Below are 23,454 nucleotides of genomic sequence, written 5' to 3' on the forward strand. Positions count from 1 at the left end.
AAAAATGGTATATGGATTCATTTTGGGTGCATCCATAAAAAACACACAAGTTATATATATATATATATGCTAAAAACAGTCCAATTCAGTTCAAAATACCACATAGCATGCATACACAATAAACAAAACCATCATGAAAACTATAAATACTACAATTGCAAATTATCAAACTCAAATGTTGCAATTAATATAATATATTCATTGTTCAATATTAAAATAATAAAATCTGCAATCAGCCTCATGAGTTTCCATAAAGAGCACCATCACCGTCATTGACATATTATATAATGTAGGTAGATTAAAAGAAACACAAGGAGTGCCATTGGCACTCAGACTACAAGTATATTTGGCCATCTAACTACTCGAAAAATGAAGATTGTTGGGCAGCCAAAGCATTCAAGTCAGCTTGCTTTGGCTCTACATCCCACAGTTTAGTTGCTCATTCTTTGTAGCCATTTTGTTTGTGAGAAAGAAGGCACATGTTGGAATGCATATCAACTAGCTGCTATAACCTACCTGATGTCAATCAATTGAACTTTATTAGGTGGACGGAGTATTTCAATTCCACTCAAATGAAGAGGAACTAGCTACCTATTGAGACAAAGTTAGGGATTAGATTCATAAATTTGTAAATGAAACTTCAAATTTGGAAAAGAAGAAATCAAAAATGAAAAGTAATTCAAATATCTACAACAAAAATTCAAGATCGCAAGAGGCTGTAAGTGTTGAAATGTTTGGCCATTGGAGTACCACCAGTTGTGAACATCCTTATTATACTTGTCACAAATAGTAGAAATACTTTGACCATTAGAGTGTACAAAAATAGCAAACAATCCATGACTACATCCTCCAAACTAGGGCCAAGGAAGAAATCAGAAGTAGGAAGAATCTAAAAAACGCTAGCTTGTACTCTTTGCTAACTTCCACATCTTTGTATGGAGCAACCTCCCTACAAAGTAGGTATCTAGATGCTGCAGTATTTTGGAGTCAGTGCAAAGGCAAGAATATAAGGTGAGTCAATTTTTCTACAACTCGACAAGAATTGTGTGTTTGTTTGAAGATAGTCACTTCAAAATATTGCTCTTTCTCATTTAAAGGGTCTTCAACTTCTCAATCATTGAGTCAATGTTACTCTAACTCTCCTAAGCATGGCTTATCCATATTAATATAATAGATCATACTCAAGATGAGCTACATAAAACTGAGAAACTATTCCACACAATCCCACCCAGTGTCATCTATGATCATTTGCTTGATATTTGTTGCCCTCACAAGGTTTAATTGCCTCCAAACAAAGTAAAGTTGGTTGATGACAATGCTAGAAAGTACCACTCACAACTTCACAATTCATCGTAAGATGATTATGTCAAGACAAATCAGGTCTCAACAACCTATTCAAAATTATAAATTATAAAGGCGAATAAGAAAATGTACCTGAATTAAAAAAATAAATTACTCAAGTGAAATATTAGCATTGTTTCACATACCTTCAACAACTCCAAATTCGAAAACAGTCTTAATATGGTCTATGACATGTGGTGATTGGTGATAAAATGTGGATCTCTTTAGCATTGACACTTTTTGATCAATCAAAATTTTATGCCAGTCTTTTACAAGAAAGTTTGTATGAGTGAACAGCACATGGCCAAAAGATGTTTGAGTAATGAGCCTCAACCAACAAAACAGCTACTCTAAAAAAAAATTGTATTCTTTTATCACTTGGACAACATTTTTTGGCCCCATTTAATGAATGCCCATAGGAAGATGTCAGCAAAAAATTGTGCATCCTTCAGCTACCCCTCAAAATCCACAACTTGCAAAAAGTTGCTCTTTTAGGGGACATTACAATCACATTCATCAAGGGCTGATTTTTGGCATCCTTACATCCATCGAAAAAGATGTACAGCTCTTATCTCTTCCCATAACTCGTTGACAAACTAAAATGGGTCTTTTGCAAGTTTCACCACCTTTTGTGCACCTTCTCAAAACCATAGAAACGAGACTTGGACTCAATGAGGGTGACTCGACTCGGGACTCGAGACTCGACAAAAATGCTCAACACAAACTCGGCAAGTGAAAAACCCAAGAAATTTAGAGATTTTTAAGGATTTGAAACTTGTTTCATGCACCCTTTATTAAATAAACCTTAAAGACACAATAACATCATCAAGTAAAAAGCTAATTTAATCACATACACAAGTATAAATCGATCACATAATTATAAACACAAATTATAGTTGAAGGAAATAGCACACTTAGATATTTAAATATTGTCAAATGTATACAAAACTCATGGAATATGAAATCCGTGACATCAAATGTTCCAAACAAATATCAAAACAATAACTAGATCGTCTATGGCTCAAAGGAGCTTGCATCCATCCTACAAAGGCATCTAAGGTAGGTCCCACTAACTAGTGGACATTTTAGGGTTTTTGGATGCAATTTTTGTTTTTAAAAAGCATCAAAAAATGTTTGTTTTGTTATTTTTTGAGGTTTAAAAAACAAAAAATTGATTTTGGCCGAGTCAAGGCATTGGAACTCTCCAAGTCCGAGTTGAGTCCAAGAGTCTCGGGTCTCAACGAGTCTCGCTCTGGAATCAGACAAGCTCAAGTCCAAGCCCCAAGGACTCGCCCAAGGTCACCCAGCTCAGGACTCACTTAGTCCTAGCAAGTTCTATCGAGTCCCGGAACTCTACTCAAAACCCAATCCCTTATATTCTAAGTTGTAGGGTTTGCCCCCAAACTTATTAGGATCCGGGTCCGATTCGAACCTAGTCTGGTTTGCCTATGGGTGTGACCAAGGTGCGCTAGAATGAGGGCCAATTCGCCCTAGGCAAACCTAGATGCCCAAACTGACCAAAACACAATTTTTGCATTATTTAAACAATTTTGGGGGTCCAAGTTCACTTTTTGACCAACCTAAACCCCACAAGTTGCCTCCAAAACAACATCATTTTTGCTCATTTCTTTTGCAAACAACAATTTCATTCCTACAGGACAAGCATACATTTTTGCTTGTTGCATCGACATAGAGAGTTGATGATCAAAGATTGACGCTTCATCAAGCATTGCACCCTCATTCATACACATTTGCAACCTTCCATTGGCAATAAGAGGTAAGATTTTTTTCATCTTTTTTTCTCCATTTTTCATTTCCTCTATTTTTTTCCATTCTTTTATTTTTGTTCTGAATGTGTTCATAATTTTTTTGCCATAGGAATTAGAATAGCCACTAGTTCTACCTCCACAAGTCAACAAGCAAAATTCAAAACAGATCCAAATTCTACTCTATGGAAATATGTTGATATTATATGACTGGTTCCAAGTGGAGGATTTATTTGCAAATGCAAGGGATGTGATATACAACGCTCTAGTTCATGTTTTCAAGTGAAAGCACATTTGTGTGGAACACCATGAAGAGACATAAAAAGTTGCCCTGGAAAAGATGGTGTACCTATACCACATGAGAGTGTTAAAATATATCAGGGAGCAAGATGAATCAGATGAGCGAGAAGCGCGTAGATTAAATCAGCCCATTCCACAAAAATCAAAGGGAATGCAGCCCCCATCTAAACCCAATATTGTGGTAGAAAGCCACCCACTTTTTACCACAATTGATGTTGAAAGTGAAGAACCTATTAATAGGCAAAAGATCGAAGGGACCTTTGGAAAATGCATTTCAAAATAAGAGTCGAGACATTGTCGACCAACATGTAGCAAGATGTATTTATGCAAATGGATTGTCTTCCAATGTTGTTTGTTTTCCATATTGGAAAGAGATGTTAAAAAATAGTAAATGAAGCTCAAAAAGGGTACAAGGGCACGGATTATGAGAAGGTGTGTAGCATCTTATTGGAAAGAGAGGTCAAGGGGGTTCAAAATGCACTAAAGCCCATATGGGATTTCATGGATTGAGACAGTTGTATCAATTATTTCAAATGGATGGAAAGATTCAAGAAATCGTCCCTTGATCAATTTCATAATGGTGTCCCCTAAAGGTACAAAATGTTTTTGAAAGTCGTGGATTGTGAGGGGCAAGTAGACGGACAATTTATTGTTGATATTCTCATCTTTGCCATTGAGATAGTGGAACCTTGTAACGTTGTTCAAGTCATAACGAGCAACACAAAGAATTGTAGAGTTGTCGATTTGTTAGTTGAGGAACGATATCAAGTTATCAACATATCTTTTGGACACCTTGTGCGGTCCATTCACTAAATCTTATGCTACAAAAGATTGGGAATAAAATTGAGTGGATCGAAGAAATGTATACAAAGGATAAGGACATCTAGATGTTCATCACCAACCACCACATGTCTCAAGAAATTTTTAGATCATTTTCAAAATTGGGGCTCTTAGCCAAAGATGTCCAACCAAAAGGCTAGTGCTCTCGTACCGGGTAGCAAAAAGTAATTTGTGGATGACCTACATCAAAAAAACAAAAATGGAGCTATTTAAGTTACGTAACATTAAATTTTACATTTTCTGATTTTCATAATTTGATTATGTAATATGTATTCTAATTCTTTAAAGTTTATCTTTAATTTTTAATCATTTAGGCTTTAATTTCTATTATAGGTTGCAAAGACCCATTTCACCTCTAACACATTGTCTTGAGACAACTTGTGAAAGTTAGAGAGGCACTTTCTAATATAGTGATTAGTCAAAATTGGTCTATATGGAAGCAAAGCGGCACTAAGAGGGCAACATAAAAAGCAAAGAATAGTAGATGACTCATGGTGGGATCATGTGGAATATCTCCTTAGTTTCATTGAGCCCATTATGACCATGATTTGCTATACTGACATGGACAAGCCTTGCATTGGAGAAGTGTCTGATGGCCTCAGCTTAACAAGAGAAGATGAAGTGCATCATAAATGCAAAAGAGCAAGACCTTGAGGAGACTTTCTTCAAACAATTGCATGCAATTGTGAAGAAGATGGAACGAGATGACCATTTCATTACTTCTTCTTGGCTATGCATTGACTCCAAAATACTACAACAATCAATTTTTTAATATGCCATGAAGACTTGCCCCATACAGAGATTTTGAAGTGTCTAAAGGGTACGCAACATTCCTTAAACTCTTCCCTGAAGATGAATTGCAAGATGCAATTACAGACGAGTTCATAGATTTTGTAAACTCAAATGATCAAAGTGTTGTGGCTCTTCATGATAGGTTTAAGAGGGATGCTCATAATTGATGGTACTTCCATGGCCAATACTTCCAAGACCTGCATCCCCTCACAATCAAAATTTTATCACAATTTTAACAATTAAATTGTTTAATGAATATTTATATTTTAGTATTTATAGTTTTTTATTTTTAAAATTCAAAATTCTATTAATAAAATTATAAATGTATAACTTTAATTGTTTACATTGTCTTCATAGGTCTGCTAGTTCATCTCCATCAAAAAGAAATTGCAGCACATATTCTTTCATCCACTTAGTAAAGCGCAATAAATTGCACTCAAAAAGAGTGAACTTAGTATATGTGCATTCCAACTTGTGTCTCCTTTCACACAAACAACATGACTACAAGCAAGGGGAAAGGAAGATGTGGGATATAGAGTCAAAGCATATGTCATGCCCCCCGATCTGACATCCCTTATCAGCAAATCTAAATATATTATTGTCTTACAAATAGGACTTCACAATTTTATAAAACCGAACAATGTGCTTTGATCGCCTATAACATACAGTGGGGTTTGTTAATTATCGAACAACATCAGCCTTAAAGGACCGACCTTTCCTCTCCTATGGTGCAACAATCCTATTCACAAACTATTAGTTAATTAAGAGAAACGGTTCAAATATGATCAAACAAGGCGCCTCTTAGCAAAAGTGGAATATGAAAAGCAGCAGTCAAAGAGCATAGCTCTCCAGCATGGAAGAAGGATATAAAGAGATCGTCCTAGCAATTCAAAAGGGGGGATCAAAGGAATCAGATTCAGATCATCATCAAAAGAAAACCAGACAGATTCAGACATCGATAGCTGGCATATATAAATAAAATCTATCCGTGATCTGGTATGGAAAGAATATTAATTAACAATATGATAATGACTACTTGAATTACTCTTTGAACAGTATATGGTTAAGAATCATATGTTCATATAATTTTGAGTGTGTATTAATAGGGGCAACTATGCATAATCTTTATCTGTGATCATATAATCTCTTATACCGAATTAAGGCAATAATGCATAATCTATATATGTTGTTTAACACTGTCAATCATAATTAAGGAATAAAGATGCAGGGAGGGAAAACGGTGGTGAGGTCCTCTCCGATGTACACCACCTCATGGTAGTGACTGAATGGTCCCATGAGACCAAGGGGGCACAAATAGTGTTGCTCTTGGACTTAAGAGGGAAGGATCTTCAGGACACCCTGCTGCAGTCATCCTAACTTCCCTATCATGATGAGCTATGGAGTTAAGGAATTCATATTATAGAGCAGAAGATAAAGGTAGGATGGTGAGGGGAACAGCTACGGGATTCTCACAAGGTACGCCACCCCATGGTAGTGACCGAATGGTCCCATGAGGCCAAGAGGGATAAGAGATCCACTCTTGGGCCTAGGGTAGAGGAACTTTCAAGCACCCTAACCTACCCCTTTGTCTTAGCCCTCCCATGGGTGAGATTCATAATTAAGTTATGTTCATTTTATAATCAAGTTAATGTTCCTAAACCCTAGTAATGAGATCTATTAGAATATTAAAATATTGTTAATTTTAGTATTAATGCTCAATAGTGTATATTCTTTTTTAGTAAGATCTTCTACGATCTTATCAGCAGTTTCTTATTAGAAACTTGCTATTCTTGTAAATACTCCTGTACTATTTATGAGCATCTTGCTCATTCTGTTATTGAATCAATTCTTTGAAATCCATATGCTTCTGCATTTGTTTTATGGTATCAGAGCTTTAGGAGAATTTTTTTCGGAAATTTTTTAATTCTAATTTCCAATTAGTGGAAATTTTCGAAAATTATTCCAGTTAAAAAAAAAAAAAACTCATCTAAGTTTTTTTTAGCTCCTGTGAATTTTTTAAAGCAAGGTTGTCTTCTGTTCGACGGCGGTCGTGGCTCTGTACGCGACCTACAAGACTAATCGCGCCACCGTTTGTGGCTCTGTGCCTGCACCCTCGGCTCGCCGCGACGCGACCTGCCCTGCAACCGCGATGCGACGCGACCTGCACACTCGCGGCGACGCGACCTACACCCTCGGCGACGCGACCTACACCCTCGGCGACGCGATGCGACCTACAACATCGTCGCGATCTGCAGTTTTTTTTTCTGCGCGTCAAATTTTCTGAGCATATCATGGCTTCCACGACCCTCTGTTTTTTCGATTAAGGTGTTTACCTTCAAGTTTTTATCGAAAATAAATTTTTCTTGCGGATTCTTGGTGGATTTTTCGAAACCTAGTCTGGGTAGTTGCCCGATTTTTCTGGGTGCGTCGTTTTCCGTGCCTCAATTTTCGAGCCAACGGATTTGAATTTGGTTTTCAGATTCCTTCTAGGTTTTCTCTCATCTTTTAGTACATTGGGAAACGTGCAAATGGCTTCTCTCACCAATCTGATGTTAGAAGGCAGTCAACGCTTTAATGGCCACAATTACAACATCTGGAAACAGCGTATGTTGACCATTTTTGAATATAGGCGTCTTGACCAGCTTGTTTTGGGAAAAGAGCTCAGTCCTGGTACACCTGGTGCAGATCAAGATAAGTTTGATGAACGCAATCGAGAGGCAGTTATGCTTCTCAAACTCTCAGTGACTGATGATCAGTTACCGCAGATTCCTTCCGGCAAGACAGCTTCCGACATCTGGAAGCATCTGAAGGAATTGCATGAGACATCCGACAAGAGCTAAGCATTCTTTCTAAAGAATCAATTGTTCTCCATTATGATGGACGAACGTATGTCCTTACAGGAACACCTCACGAGGATTAAGGACATTCGAGATCAGCTCGAAGCTATTGGTCGGACTATGGAGGAAGAAGACATGGTAGTAATCGCTCTGAAAAGTCTTCCGAAATCGTATGAACACTTCATTGAGACCCTCAATATTACTTCCACTAATGTTGATCTGAAGTTTTCAGAATTGTGCACCAAACTTCTACAGCAGGATCACTGGAAACAACAGTTTGGTAGTGGTACTACGTCAGCCTCCTCGGAAAATGCCTTCACAGCCCAATCCTTTCACAAGGATAAAGGCAAATTTCAGTCCTCTCAGTCTTCTCAGACACAGGATGGTGCTAAGAAGAAGAATGTGCAGTGCAATTACTGTCACAAGTACGGCCATATGAAGAAAGATTGCCGTCAGAGGCTCGCTTCTGAACAAAAGAAGCAGGGAGGGTCACACCAGAAGGCGCATGTTGCTGAACATTCCGAGCAGAAGGAGTCTGCCTTTTATGCCTGTATGGCTAAGAGGTCTTCAAATCATGCCAGGTCTTCTGCTTGGTACATAGACTCTGGTGCATCACGTCACTTTTCTCATCGGCGTGACTAGTTTACAGACTTCTCATCTTTCAGTGATTTCGTTGTATTTGGCGGAGGTGAGGAGTATACAGTTGTTGGCAGAGGCACTGTTCAGATACAATCTGGTGGTAGGACTCTCATTTTCCTAAATGTGTACTATGTTCCTGGTATGGAACTTAATCTGCTCTCTGTCAGTCAGATTATGAGGAATTCTCCTCAGCTAGATGTGGTGTTCAGTGCTCACAAGTGTTCCGTCATTGATCGGGTGACTCATCTTACTGTTGCTGTTGGTCTAGAGGATCATGGCCTATATAGGCTTCTTGACACTGGTGATTCTCCTGAAGTGGCTCTGGCAGCTCGTGTTTCTCCTCTCAGCACTTTGTGGCATCAGAGATATGGACATCTCAACATTCAGTATCTCTCTCAGCTATCTCGAGAGGGACTTGTTTCAGGGTTACCTGATATTCAGACTCAGCATCTTGGAGTATGTGGCGCCTGTCAAGCTGGCAAACAGCATCGGACTTCATTCACACATGGAAAGCCTTGGCGCGCATCTAAGGTACTTCAATTACTTCATGCTAATATTTGTGGTCCTATGAATACATCTTCTGTTACTGGTTGCAAATACTTTTTGCTTATTGTAGATGATTTTAGTAGAAAGATGTGGGTGTACTTTCTTAAACACAAATCAGATGTATTTAGTATCTTTCAGAAGTTTTAAGTCCTTTGTTGAGAAAGAGTTTGGATATAGCATCATTACTCTTAGGACAGATAACGGGGGGGAATTTTGTTCTTCTGCATTCTCCAACTTCTGTGATACCCATGGCATCAAACGCCAATTGACTACACCCTACACTCCTCAGCAAAACAGTGTTGTCGAGCGTCGCAATCGTACGGTTGTTAAGATGGCTCGCTCTATGTTACAACACAGGAGTGTTCCGAATAAGTATTGGGCTGAAGCAGTGTTTACTGCTGTCTACCTCCTTAACCGTTCCCCTACTCAGGCTGTTAAGGGGAAGACTCCAGAAGAGGTTTGGTCTGGTCGGAAGCCTAAGATCAGCCACCTGAAGGTTTTTGGCTCTGTTGCCTATGTTTGGATTCCAGATGCTAAGCGCTCCAAGTTGGATTCCAAAAGTCAGAAACTCATGATGATAGGATACAATGATCACCATAAGGCCTACAGACTGATCGATATAGACACTGAACGTCTTATCTTCAGTCGTGATGTTGTATTTGATGAAGACAGAGGATTATTTCAGTCCCCTTCTTCTGAGTCGTGTTCTGAGGATCAGCCTCACAGTGTTCTTATTCCATTAGGTTCGCCTGATGGGAGGGATGATGCAAAATCTATTTTCGATGATGCACTACCTGAGTTCCCTCCGGAGAATAATCCTCCTCCTGCTGCTCCTGTTCCTGATCCTGAGCCTCTTCCAGCTCCTCCAGATGTTAGCACTTCTACTCTCCGGCCTAAATGGTGGGCCAAGACCATTGGTGATCTCAGGGATACTGAGCTCATTGAGGGTAGAACCTCCCGTAATAAGAGCAAACAGTAGCATACAGTCAATTTTGCTCTCATGGCTAACATACACAGTGTTTTTGAGCCTCAGACATATTCAAAGGCTAAAGGTATACCTGAGTGGGAACAGGCTATGGACGCTGAGTTCCAGAGTCTTCAGAAGAATCACACTTGGGCCCTTTCTGATCTTCCTTCAGGGAAGAAGCCCATTAGCTGCAAATGGGTGTACAAAGTAAAATACAAAGCTGATGGAACCTTAGACAAGTATAAGGCTCGTCTTGTTGCTCGTGGGTTCTCACAGAAAGAAGGCATTGACTATGAGGAGACTTTTGCTCCTACAGCCAAAATGAGTACCATACGGCTCGTTCTTGCCTTGGCAGCCCAGTTCAGTTGGAAAGTCCATCAGATGGACGTCAAGAGTGCTTTTTTGAATGGTGATTTACAGGAAGAAGTCTACATGACGCAACCCCCAGGATTCAAGATTGCTGGTCAAGAACAGAAGGTCTGTAGACTAGTCAAAGCACTCTATGGTCTGAAACAAGCTCCTCGGGCTTGGTACATGAAAATTGATAAGTACCTGACAGATCATGGTTTTCAACAGAGTCCATCTGATGCAAACCTGTATATCAAGCACACTAGTAATGATGTTCTGTTTGTGGTTGTCTATGTGGATGACTTAATCATTACTGGTAGTTCAGCACATTTGATCACTGGGATCAAACAGGATTTGTGCCGCACCTTTGATATGACAGATTTGGGACTTCTACATTACTGCTTAGGAGTTGAAGTTTGGCAGACTAAGAACAGTATCTTTCTCTCTCAGTCCAAGTATGCCAGAAGTCTTGTGGACAGGTTCAAAATGCAGGATTGCAAACCTGCCTCTACTCCTATGGAACTCGGGCTCAAACTTTCAGCTCAGTCATCTTCACCAGTTGGGGATGAATCTTTGTTCAGGCAACTAGTGGGCAGTCTCATCTATCTTACTGCCACTAGACCTGACATCAGTTTTGCAGTAAGCTACATTTCACGCTTCATGACAGCTCCCAAGGCTGATCATTGGATAGCAGCGAAGCGTGTGCTGTGTTATGTGAGTGGCACTCCTGATTATGGACTTCTGTACACTCGGAGTTCTGATCCTATACTCAGTGGCTACACAAATTCTGACTGGGCAGGTTCGGTTGATGACCGTAAGTCTACAGCAGGGTATGTGTTTAGTTTGGGATCTGGTGCTGTCACATGGACTAGTAAGAAGCAGCAGGCAGTGGCTCTCTCCTCGACAGAAGCAAAGTATCGGGGAGCAGTTAAGGCATCTTGTGAGGCGGTTTGGCTTCGACGAATGCTTGCGGATATGCATGTCTCCGAGGCAGGTCCTACTCCCTTGTTCTGTGATAATCAGGGAGTGCTCAAACTCGCCAAGAATCCAGTCTTCCATGAAAGAACCAAGCATGTGGAAACTCATTGTCACTATATTCAACAGCTGGTTGAAGACGGATCCATCCAGTTGCTGTATGTTCCTACCTCAGAGCAGCCAACAGACATCTTCACCAAGCCCCTTGGTCTTGATAAATTTGTAAAATTCAGGGGGTCTATAGGTGTAGTTAATAGATTGAGCATTAAAGGGAGGGTATTAGAATATTAAAATATTGTTAATTTTAGTATTAATGCTCAATAGTGTATATTCTTTTTTAGTAAGATCTTCTACGATCTTATCAACAGTTTCTTATTAGAAACTTGCTATTCTTGTAAATAATCCTGTACTATTTATGAGCATCTTGCTCATTCTGTTATTGAATCAATTCTTTGAAATCCATATGCTTCTGCATTTGTTTTAAGATCTATGTTTTGCTTAGTATTTCTAACAATGTTTTGTTTAATTATGTTTTGATGATTATCTAACATGTTTGTAGGACCTCAATTTAGGAGATCTAAGTTGGTACATAACCCTATTCCATCTCCTACTTCCTTGGAAATTTAGTTTCTGGGCAAACTAGGGCATTTGATAAAAAGGGGACATTACAGCATACTAACTTGGATGCTTTCACTTCTCAGCATATTGCATTTGAGGACTCAGAAAGCAAGAACACTATTAGTGCAAGTGCAACTGCAAGTGGCATCGGCATTGCTTGTGATTCATCTAATGTTCCTACATCATTTGATGTCAATGATGATGATGATGATTTAGAGAATCCATTTGATGATTAAAAGTTAAATTTTCCAATTGTTGAAACAAAGAAACTTGAACTCGATACTATTATTTTAATATTGAACTTGACGTAAATGATGCTATGATGGTAATTGGTATGGTTTTGTTGTTTATATGATTACAAGTTTATATATTTTTACATTGTTTTTGTACTAATGAATCCAAAACCAAAAGAAAAAAATTGCCGAACCAGCAAATCGGATCCTCGAACCCAAATCTGAACCCAAACACGAATCGGTGACTTATCTTATACTCTTATGAAGACTCATTAATTATCCTTACCATTTCTTACCAATATGGTGACCAAACAAAATTGAAAACCAAACTATTTGTTCAAACACATCTTGAAATCGTAGATCAACAATCTTTAAAGAATCATTTTGGAATGTCTTTTCCAATGGCCCTTTTCTCTCTTATTTGTAATGAGCTCATTTTCAAGCATGGCCAAATATGGGTGGCACTCTACCTCAACTTCAAAAACATTAAGAGATGGTGAAACAAGGGACCTCTTCGATCCACTCTTTGACAAAAAAGACAACCACTTCTACTTGTTCCTGCTCTCCAATATGTTCTAAAAATTTTGATTTTGGCATAGGTGCATCCTTTTGTGTAGGCAAGCTTTGAAGTCCATGCCAAGAATACCACATAATTTATGTTTGACACCACACCTATTGCAAACCCAACATATCCCCCTCCACCTAGAATGTATTGTATCACGTCAATATACTTCATGATGATGGATTTGGATCTGTTTGGAAAGAGGTTTGGCCCACAAGGTTGGAACTAGTTGCCTTCGTAATTCCTATGGCCACATGTTTTGTACAAACTCATGAAAACAAACAAATTATACATCCTAATTCATTTAAATGTATATGAATGTAAGGATTTTTATTTGCAAGATACCAATAAAACGGAACAAAACTTGAGAAAATAACACAATGCTTAGAAAACAGCCATAGCACACTCTGTTACAATATATGATTCCTAGATGATATTTGCTTTCACAAGGAGTCACTTATGAATTACAATCAATGTGGATAAGTCAACCAAATAAAATGTTAACTATGAAATATGCTATTTACTATTATAATGTTCAAAGTATTGCAAAATATGACGTGAAGCTCCTAACTTGACCTCCCCCTTCAGCAAGTGGTGTCCTTAAGGCTTGAACTAGGGAAATTGTTGCTGCAACTAGTGATGAGGCTCCCAAGTGGCATCTTTTGTTTGTAAGCCTTCATTGAACCAAAACTTCAATGATGATGTGTTGATGGAGTGAGCAGAAGCATCAATCCATAACAGCTTCAAGATCCAAGACGATAGACCCTTTGTCATCCAATTCAAGAAGTATTCTCAGCACATGATCATTTTGGCCAAGGACCTTCTTCAAACAGGAAACATGGAAAAGATATAACTTACAAGACAAAGGAAAATCCAACTTATAGGTTACCACATGTTGCAGAATTTTAAAAGGTCCATAAAATTGGGGTGCTAACATTTGTTTGTTGGCAAGCTTGAGGGATGTTTGCTTTTAGGGCTATAGATGCAAGAGTCCATGTCACTAATTCAGGATATGTATTCAGAACAATGTTGGTCAGCTTGTTGTTTCATATGATTTTGTACCAAGGTGAGGTTGTCCTTGAGAGTGTAAAGGAGAGATTCGCAGTTGATGAGAATGGAGTCAACCACATGCAGCTTGCAAATACGTAGCAAATAAAATGTGAGAGATGACAGAAATTGGCCATACACATCTTTTTAAGGTGTTCTTAGTGGCATGCCCATTTGGCAAGGGGTAGTCATTTGGCCCAATAGATTTGTCACACAAAAGTAAAGCAGCGTAATGTCATGTCCCCAATTGAAAGAACCAGTCTGTCGATTTGCAGCATTAAATAAAAGTGTTGTCTCAACACTATTTATTAATAAATATTATTAAATAATAATATTAAATAAAGTATTAAATATTTTAATAATGTTATTAATTAAATAAATAAATAATAAAATTAGATTTTTAGCTCTTCTGGTGGCCGACATCTACAAGGTCGTTTTCCTCCTGTAGGCCAATGCTCGTTTGGAAAAACTGGTGATTTTCTATTTATGGGCATAAAGAATTCATTTGTTTTCATTTTCTGAATCTGTTCCCAATGCTACTTGTGCACGATGGTCGTCTGAGATGTGAACCTCAGGACTCTGCAAGGTAGGACAAAATCCCTACCATTGCCCAGCAGATTTCCAAAGTGCTGAACTATTATATCAATTCAGACTTGCTCATTTGCAGGAGCTAAGTATCGAGGAGGGAAGAAAGTAATGCACATCTATTAAAGGAGAGATAGCAGGTGCAGAGGCAGCCTACAGATGCGGAAGTACTGCGGAAGTGCCAGAAGCCATATCCATTCACACTGACCACAGCAGGGGAAGCATCACCAGAGAGTTCGGTGCCACTTCAAAGTGCCAATATAGTCACCCGACTGGGCCAGCCTGAACAGGATCACATACAAGGGCTGCATCTAATATACACCAGCAAAACAAGGATAGTTGTGTGCATCAGTGAGGAGATATTCCACCTAGAGAGAACACCACCACGAATTTCAATCCTCTGGAATCCGATATACTCCTGCTATAGACAGCGATTATACAAGTATGAACTCATGCAGCTATTAAGATCTGAATGTTGAATGATTTATATCGAATCAAGTGGATCAAATATGATTTCAAGCTGTCTTGTGTATCAGACTGTTTATTCAAACAAAAACCTGTCAGTAGGCATAACTATGCGTGTGTATTGAACTAATTTGATGACTCAGGAATGCTGGTTATTTTCTGAACGCAGATATTCTCTGTGAGCATTATACTGTCAGTACAGGTTTATTCTGTGTCAATATGTTTATGTTTATTCTGGGAAGTTGATTTTGAGATATCTATTTACTGTTGAGAATTGCAAATTTTACACGCTGGTATATTTCACTTAAGTACATGTCCAAGCATTTATTGGCAATCTCTTCCTAGACATCTATTTGTGCATGATAGGTTGAACTCATCTTCAAGCACATTCCTTGCAGCTTGAATAATTTATACCAATTGTTACTAGAAAGTGTGGGGTCATGGTCACAAACAATGAAAGTGGGCATACCATGGAGGCAAAAAAATTTGTCAAGAAAGAGTTGGGTAACAATAGATCCCTTGCCCCTCAAGTTGGCAAGACAATGCATCAACCACCACATCCTCCTTTCCCTTCTTGAAGAGAATTATATGATCATGGCCCAATAGTTTAGTGACCCACTTCTGTTGTTCAAGACTAAAGACAGGTTCCAAGAAGTATTTTAGGCTATGATGATTAGTTTTAATGTAAAAGTGATGGCCTACTAGATAAGGCCTCTCCATTTACTGACAGCATGGAGAATGGCTAACATTTCCTTCTCATAAGTGGATTTGGCAATATTTTGGCCAGCCAATATTCGACTAGTAAAAGCAAATGAGCATCTATCCACCATTAAGAATTTCCAATGCCACTACTGAAAGCATCACTTTCAATGATAAAAATATTTGATAAGTTGAGTAATGCACATAACATACTTGAGAGACTCAAAAGCTTGTTTGGCGCTTCCAATGATATGAAGGCATTTTTCCTTAATAGGGTGGTCAAAGAGAGCATATAAGGCCCCTTGCTCATCAAATTGGTAATACAAGGCACCAGCCACAACATTTCCTTCCCCTTTTCGTAGAAAATAACAAAATCTTAGCCCAATAGTTTAGTGACCTGTTGTGACGTTTTCACACATCGCCCCATTGCAAATGGGGACCCCCTACATTTTAGACCCTCTCGATCTTTTGGCTTTTGTTTGTTGGGTCTTTTCGCGACACTCTCGCCAATCTCCTCATTTTGCAAGTGTTTGGAGGTTAGTTTGATCAAGTCTGCAGCTCGTTTGAGCAAATTTGGCCAAGTTTGGAGCCTGTTTTGTCCGTTTTAGGGTTTTATCCTTCAGACTTGGATTTGAGGGCTTTCCTTTAGGGTTTTGGAAAAACTGAATGTTGCATTGGAATCAAGACCCTTCAAGAAACCTACCCATGAAATTTGCGCGAAAACTTTCTATTTTTAGAAAGTTCCTATTTTTTAGGAATTTCACTGCCTCCCCGGATTGGTCTACTTTTGCCAAAAATCAAACTTACTATTTTTAGCAATTTCTATTTTTAATAAGTTTCTATTTTTAGTAAGTGCCATCATGCCCCAATTTGCTCTAATTTTGACATTTTGAAATACTTACTATTTATAGTAAGTCTATTTGTGGCAGGTTCTCAACTGGTAGGGATCTCGGCACTGGACACTGAGCATTCTTGAACATTTCTAAATCCGGAAAATTTGAAAAAGCAGGCTAAGTGATCAAAAATGGCCAAGTATGAGGCATTCATTCCAAGAGTGGAAATGTTGGAGAAAATCTTCTAAGTCTGGAAAATTCACCTCTATTCCTGAAATGGCATCTTGAGGCATCAAATTTGTCTAAATCTGGAAATGATCGAAATAGTCAAAATTCCACCCAAGGAAGAGATAGGGTGCCAAACTCAAGTCTCCATGGAAAATCAGAAAATATGCAAATTACTCGCCTGTGGTGAAATAACGCCCATGCATGAGGAAAGGCGCTAAATTGATCCAGTCATGGAAAACTCCAAAATTGCCAAATTCCATGACCCAGTGGAAATTCCGTCCAAGGAAGAATTAAGGCACCAAAATGCATGGATCAAGGAAAATGAGAAATTTGAAATTCCTCTGCCAAGTGAAATCCATGCCCAAGTCAATAATGAAGAAATTTTTCCAAGGCAAAGGGTAAAATGAGGACCGGGAATGGAATGACAAAGCAAAAAATTCCCCTTGGTAAAATTTTTGAAAAATACCATTTTTAGACACCAAATCTCATCAAAACTTGAAATTTTTTGCAGATTTGGACTCGCGAGAGAATTCTCTCTTGAACCCGGGTCCTAAATTTTAGGAAAGTTCCTAAAAAATAGGAAATGCAGTAAATTGATGAAAAAGCTTCCTCGAGACAAGATGAACTCAAAAAGCACAAAAAAATTACTTCTGAAATTTCTTCTCCAATTCCGAAATGTGAAAATCAAGGTTCAGAAAGAAATGCGGCCAAGGTGAGGAATTCCAAGAAAGTGGAAAAATTGACGAAGTGTTGGAAATTCCTTCCTTCAGGACAGAATTCCAAGAAAGTGGAAGAACTAACTAAGTGTTGGAAATTCCTTCCTTCAGGACAGAATTCCAAGAAAGTGGAAGAACTAACTAAGTGTTGGAAATTCCTTCCTTCAGGACAGAATTCTTGGAAAGTGGAAAAAATTGACTAAATGTTGGAAATTCCTTCTTTCAAGACAAACTTCTTGGAAAATGTGAAATTTGGCTAAGGCATGAAGGAATTTTTCACCAAAATGAGGTTAAGGAGGAATTTTTCCTCCACATCAAAATTCCTTCACCATGGAGAAAATGTGCTCCAGGAAAGGAATGGGCGCCAAATGAAGGTGTGGAATGAAATTCCTCCATGACATGAAAATGTCGCCCAAGGAAGAAGTTGAACAGAGAGTCAGGGATAGAGAAGAAAGGAAAATCACCTCAGGAAAGAAAATCAAAAAATTCCTTCATTGCATGAATTCTATGCCTAAGACGAATGGAAGATGAAAATTCCAAGGCAAGGAAGGAATAAAAGATGAACCGAACAAGAAAATTCCCCTCGTGAAAAATTTTGAAAAATCCCATTTCAGGCATCAAAATTCATCCAAATTTCAAAAAAAATTCAGATTTCGATACATGAGAGAATTTTCTCTCCTGGTCCCTAGAACCCTAATTTGGGAAAATTCCTAAAAAATGGGAAATGTGCAAAATTGATGAAAAATCTTCTCCAAGACAGAAAATTTGAAACAAATGAGATTTTCCCTCTCCTAGGGTTTCTTGCCAAGTGGCGGTCGGGTCAACGCATGTTGAATTTATGGAGCATATTTGCATGTAGCCACCACATTTATGACAATATGGCAGATTCCTTTTGCATGCAGCCATCGCCTGTTGAGATGATGGTGCACTTATGACAACATGGCAATTTTGCATGTAGAACATTCAGTGCATGTGGGCGAATTTGGTAAAGGTGGTGCATTTAATGCACAAATGGATGCTATTTTGGGTATTTTTGAATTAATTGTATAAGGGCATAATGGTTTATTGATTGCTGATTCCCACCTTGTTGCATCGTGTGTGGGGAATCTTTTAGGGAAAACCCTAATTAGGGTTTGCATGTCTTCAAGGCTTGAGGCCTAATATAAGGGGGTGACCCCCCTTATTTGTAAAAGAGGGAGACTTGTATGAAATTGTTGCGATAAGTTTTGAGATAATAATAGTGAAACATTGTTCTCTGATGGTGTCCACTTAAGCTATTATTCAAAGCTTGCATGGTTTCACCTTCCTCACTTAGAGTAGAAATAGTATAGTGCTTTGATTTCAATGGAGAATGTAATGGTGTTCGATGAATTTCCATGGTTAATACTTTTTGCATCTTGTTGATTGTAAGTTGCAGTGAAAAAGTTAGTCTGAACCCCCAAATTTGTGCTAAGTTCGATTGTGAATACTCGTTTGGATTGCGTCGTGTTGGGTATTCAAATGCACTTTCTCAATGTGAAAATCCTACAACATCCTCAGAAGATTGCACCGGTTCTTGCAGAGTTGTACTTAATCTTGGTGAAGCAGAGCTTGGTTTATTTGGAATTTGTCCACCAAAGCATTAATTGTTGATATCATTGCCCTTAGGAGTAGACTTAGACCCTTCTAACCCTTTCTCCTTTATTTTCAGTTCATTTTAGTCCATTCAAAGCAGAAGCATCGCAAATTGCCATATCCGATGATGAAGTTCCACGCCACAACAAAGAAGTGAAAAAACGATCCAAACGTAAGGCCCCTTGGATTAACAGTAAACACATCAACCAACTGAGTCACGTCTGTTGCATTTAGGAACCTTGGAATCGATTGTTTGATCTTTCTGCAATCTTAGCATGCAATCGCACTTTGATCAAGAGAGAGTGAAGTGACCGTTGGGAACTTTATTCTGTGTTAGACGTTGTCATAAAAAACAGGTCAACATGACCCACTTTTGTTGTTTAGGAAAGGAGACAAACTCAAAAAAAAATTACTTGCGGCTATAAAGATTACTTTTGATGTAAAAGTGATAGATAGGGCCTCTCCATTTACTAACTACATAGAGAATGGCCAATACTTCCTTCTCATAAGTGGATTTGGCAAGGTTCCAGCCACCCAACAATCAACTAGTAAGAGCGAATGTCCATCTTCATTAACATGGCTCCAATGGCACTACTTGAAGCATCAATTTCAATGATAAAAAAAAAGATTTGAAAAGTCTAAAGTGCAAGAACTAAAGTCATGCAATAGCCTACATAAAAAAATTGAAAGCCTATTCCATCACTTCCAATGAAATGAAAGAATTTTTCCTTTATAGGGTGGTCAATGGGGCAGTAATTTTATTGTACCCCTTTGACAAATTTCCTATAATAGCCAATGAAATCCAAGAATCCCAAAAGGCTTTTGAGAGTTTTGGGTTTTGGCTAGTTTGTCATATCTTCAATTTTGTCAAGGTCAACCTTAACTCCATCAACTAAGACAATATGCCCAAGATATTTGACCTTTGTTTGGCCAAAAGAGCACTTGGAATGCTTTGCACACATCTTGTTCTCAAGCAGAAAATAGAGGGTTTTGATCCAATTGGAGCTGCTCTTCCCATTATATACAAAAGAATGTCATCCATGAATATCAAACTAAATTTCCACAAGAATCGCCAAAAAATCATGGTCATCAAGCTTTGGAATGTAAACGGGGGCATTAGTTAGACCAAATGGCATAACCATAAATCCATAGTGGTCATCATGAGTGCAATAGGTTGTCTTAGGAATATCCTCTTCATAAGGACCTCAAAATAAAAATAGTTAATTGAACAATCTATTCCAAAAAAGAAATGGACACCATGTAGTTCGTTAAACAATTCATCAATCACAAGAATGGGGGACTTATCCATTTTTGTGATTTTGTTGAGTTCCAAAAAATCCACATAACAGCCAAGAGCCATCTATTTTTTGAATTAAGAATACGAGAGAAGAGTAAGGGCTAACACTAGATCAAATAATGCCGGTTGTGGACAAATCATGCACTATCTATTCAATTCAATCTTTTGCACAAAGGGTATATGCAACCTAATATTAGGCAGCAAAAAACCTAGATTATTGGAAAGTTGTAAGGATTCCATATGGATCAATAAATCAAAGAAATCTTTAGCAAGGAGGTCAGACAACTCCAAACACTTGAGTCAAGGTGCTAGATTCAATAAGTTATAGAGAATAAAGTTGGGCAGTAAACCCAAAGGATTCTTTCTTTAGTAATGTTTCCATATGATGACAGTTAATGATATACAAAGGTCCTACTTTAATCCTGCAAAGAATCTATTGCTGATCATTGGTTGTGAAATGCATCTATGAGAAAGGATGGGCTTTAGTTTGCATAACCATTAGGCTCCTAGAACCAAATGATAGCCACCAAAAGAAAGGACGTACATATCAGATTACAAAGTGTAATTAACTACAGAAAGTCAAGACATTTTTAGATTTCCCCTTAAACGTCAATGAGACCCCATTAGCAATCATGACCTCAAAACTTGAGTAGGGATGTACATAAAAACCTACTTGTTTTGCAATCTAAAATCCAAGAAATTGAGGGTGTTGCCTAAATCAATTAGTCAAGGGTTGTTTTTTCAAGTACCCCTTAACTCTCATTGTCTGGGGTGTGCTAATGCCAGTCAAGGCATTCATAAAAATCTCAAGTGTTCATTATGTGGATCATGTGGAGGATCATTTTTTGTAATGGGCACGTCCCCCAGTCAATAAGCATCATTCAAGGAAGGTGTTTCTTTCACGACCAACAGATATAATCTATGTTCCATGCAATTCTGACACCGCAAAACTTCTCATCACAATTGCCACATAGCCTTGTTATCACAATGGCATCTCGTCTCCACATCACTTAAGCGGGTGAAAGTTGTCACATGAGAGGCGTGAGCTCATAGAGGATGGGAAGCTGATAGTTTTTTCAACTATAAACTCCCTCAATTTACCTCTAATTCTAATTACATGCATTTTCATTATCCCACCTGAGTTTACAACTATTTATTTTACGTTTACATCCAAGAACAAAAGCAATAAAGCCAAAGGAGGCTGACTGATTGAGGAAATTGGAAAGCCACAAACCATTTTTAGTGTAACAAAACTACTACTTGTCATCAAGGAGCAATTATGAATCCAACCTTTTTAGACAAAACCACCCCAATTAATGTGAAACCCCCCTTGTCAGCAACCTATCTATTGCTTTTTCTAAGTTTTCTCATCCACAAAAGCCTATTCTAAGATGCGCCATAGCATCCTGAACATATTCCCACATCCAAATATTTGACTATATTCCTAAACCTTCTCTTCCTTCACCAAAAGTGTTTCCTTGAGTTGAAACTTACTGCCATGAAGTCTACACAATTCCTTTTCAGATCATATCTAGCCTTCACAACCAGCCAGTTGCATCATTTTCAAAACACTAGCATGACTTAATTTTAATCCTGCCAAAAAAGAATTAAATTAAAACCCTGGTCAAATGTACAAATTCATAATACTAGTTGATTATGTTATCAGAGAAGCTAAGCCAAATATATGTTTTATTTTAATTAAGTCTTGTTTCTCTCAAATCTTAATGACTCGAGTATAATTTATTGCACTCTTTAATAAAGTGAAAATTGCTTGGGAATATTGTTATTTTTATAGGAGGTGCCATAAATTATGATCTTAGAAGGTTAAATCAATACGTAGAACCTGGCTCTAAAGCATATTCCTCAAATATTAACATTACTGGAATTTAGGCTAGAGTGGACCATCATTAGTCCTCTCTGCAGTCCAGGCTAGGTGCAAACTCTCGGCAATTGGTGACAGTGAAGTTTAGTGCTACTTCTTGTACTTCAAATATAAAAAACATGACAAAGAAGATGGGAAATAAGTTACAAAATCATTTTTGTCCAGCTGTTTTATTAATCTATTACAACTGTATCTTCAGAAGGGACTCCCTTCACAGGAAAAACTGGGATAATGGTCCGGTCAATTCAGATATTGTTTCCCATCCAAATCAAGCAGAAAGTCAGAAAACAAACTTATGAATTTGAAACTATTTTAACATTCATTTACATCTACCATAGAGAAAACTACCTACTCCTTTTATGTCTCCCTTTGAGTTTGTTAACTCTGCATTACTATTACATCCTATTTATTGAACACTCCGTGCATTAGATTGATATATATTGACATCAACAAAACCCACACTTAAATTTGCCATCCCTGATGCATAAATTCCATATTCTTATATAGGAAGTAAAAGTTATTTAACCTTGTCAAAATTTCTCCATGTATATTTAAGAGCTTATTGATCACTTTTCCAAAAACCTTGCATGCCAACTAGATATAAAAGTTTGCACAGAACCTGAAACTTGCTCGGATAGTAAAATATGCCACACATACATTTAAGGTGTACAAGACGGAGACCTATGAGTTCTACTATATAAATTCTGAAGGTCATGATCAGTTTAACATACCTTAAACATGTTCCGTGGAATATAAATTGCACTGAAAAAGGCAAAGTTGTTACCCATTCAGCAATCCTCAATCTCAATATGATCATAATTGTATACAGAAGGATGAAAGCAAATGTTAAAATAGCCCTGACCAAAATTTCAAAGCAATCATCCCAGAAGAATTCACATATGAAATACCTTTATATATTTAAGACTTTAGCAGAAAATAAGTGGCCACCCCATTCACAAATCCCTGAAGCAAATCTAACTGGCATGTTAAAACCTCAATATTTAGGTCATATTAAATGCAAGAAATTATCTTTTCGTTGCAAATAAAATAAGCAAATAGTTCTTCCATTCTAATGTCAAAAAAACTGTATTGAGCTCTTTATTTTTCTGCAGTGAATAGTAAACACCAACTTTGACATAAGTGTGCATAACAAACTATGCAATATTTAGGGATGATTTACAATCACCTTTTCATGCAAGTGATGACTAGATGAGTTAAATAAATTAAATGAGTACAATTTTTCTTCCATTCATGGATGTCATATTTAGGATAAAGGAAGTTCAACACAGCCCACAAATATTGAATGAACCATATTGAGAATATT

General features: G+C 37.9%; 1 long non-coding RNA gene across 1 annotated transcript; it reads right to left on the minus strand.

Annotated features, from left to right (window-relative positions):
- Positions 1 to 256: 256 nt before the first annotated feature.
- On the minus strand, positions 257 to 23,116 carry LOC131027738 (uncharacterized). Its single transcript, XR_009102531.2, has 3 exons — positions 23,039 to 23,116; positions 22,862 to 22,892; positions 257 to 516 (listed from the first exon to the last, which is right to left on the minus strand). It is a non-coding gene; the product is annotated as an uncharacterized LOC131027738 (long non-coding RNA).
- Positions 23,117 to 23,454: the final 338 nt, after the last annotated feature.

Source organism: Cryptomeria japonica, chromosome 10 (genome assembly GCF_030272615.1).
Source record: "Cryptomeria japonica chromosome 10, Sugi_1.0, whole genome shotgun sequence".
In the NCBI taxonomy this organism is placed as follows: Eukaryota; Viridiplantae; Streptophyta; class Pinopsida; order Cupressales; family Cupressaceae; genus Cryptomeria; species Cryptomeria japonica.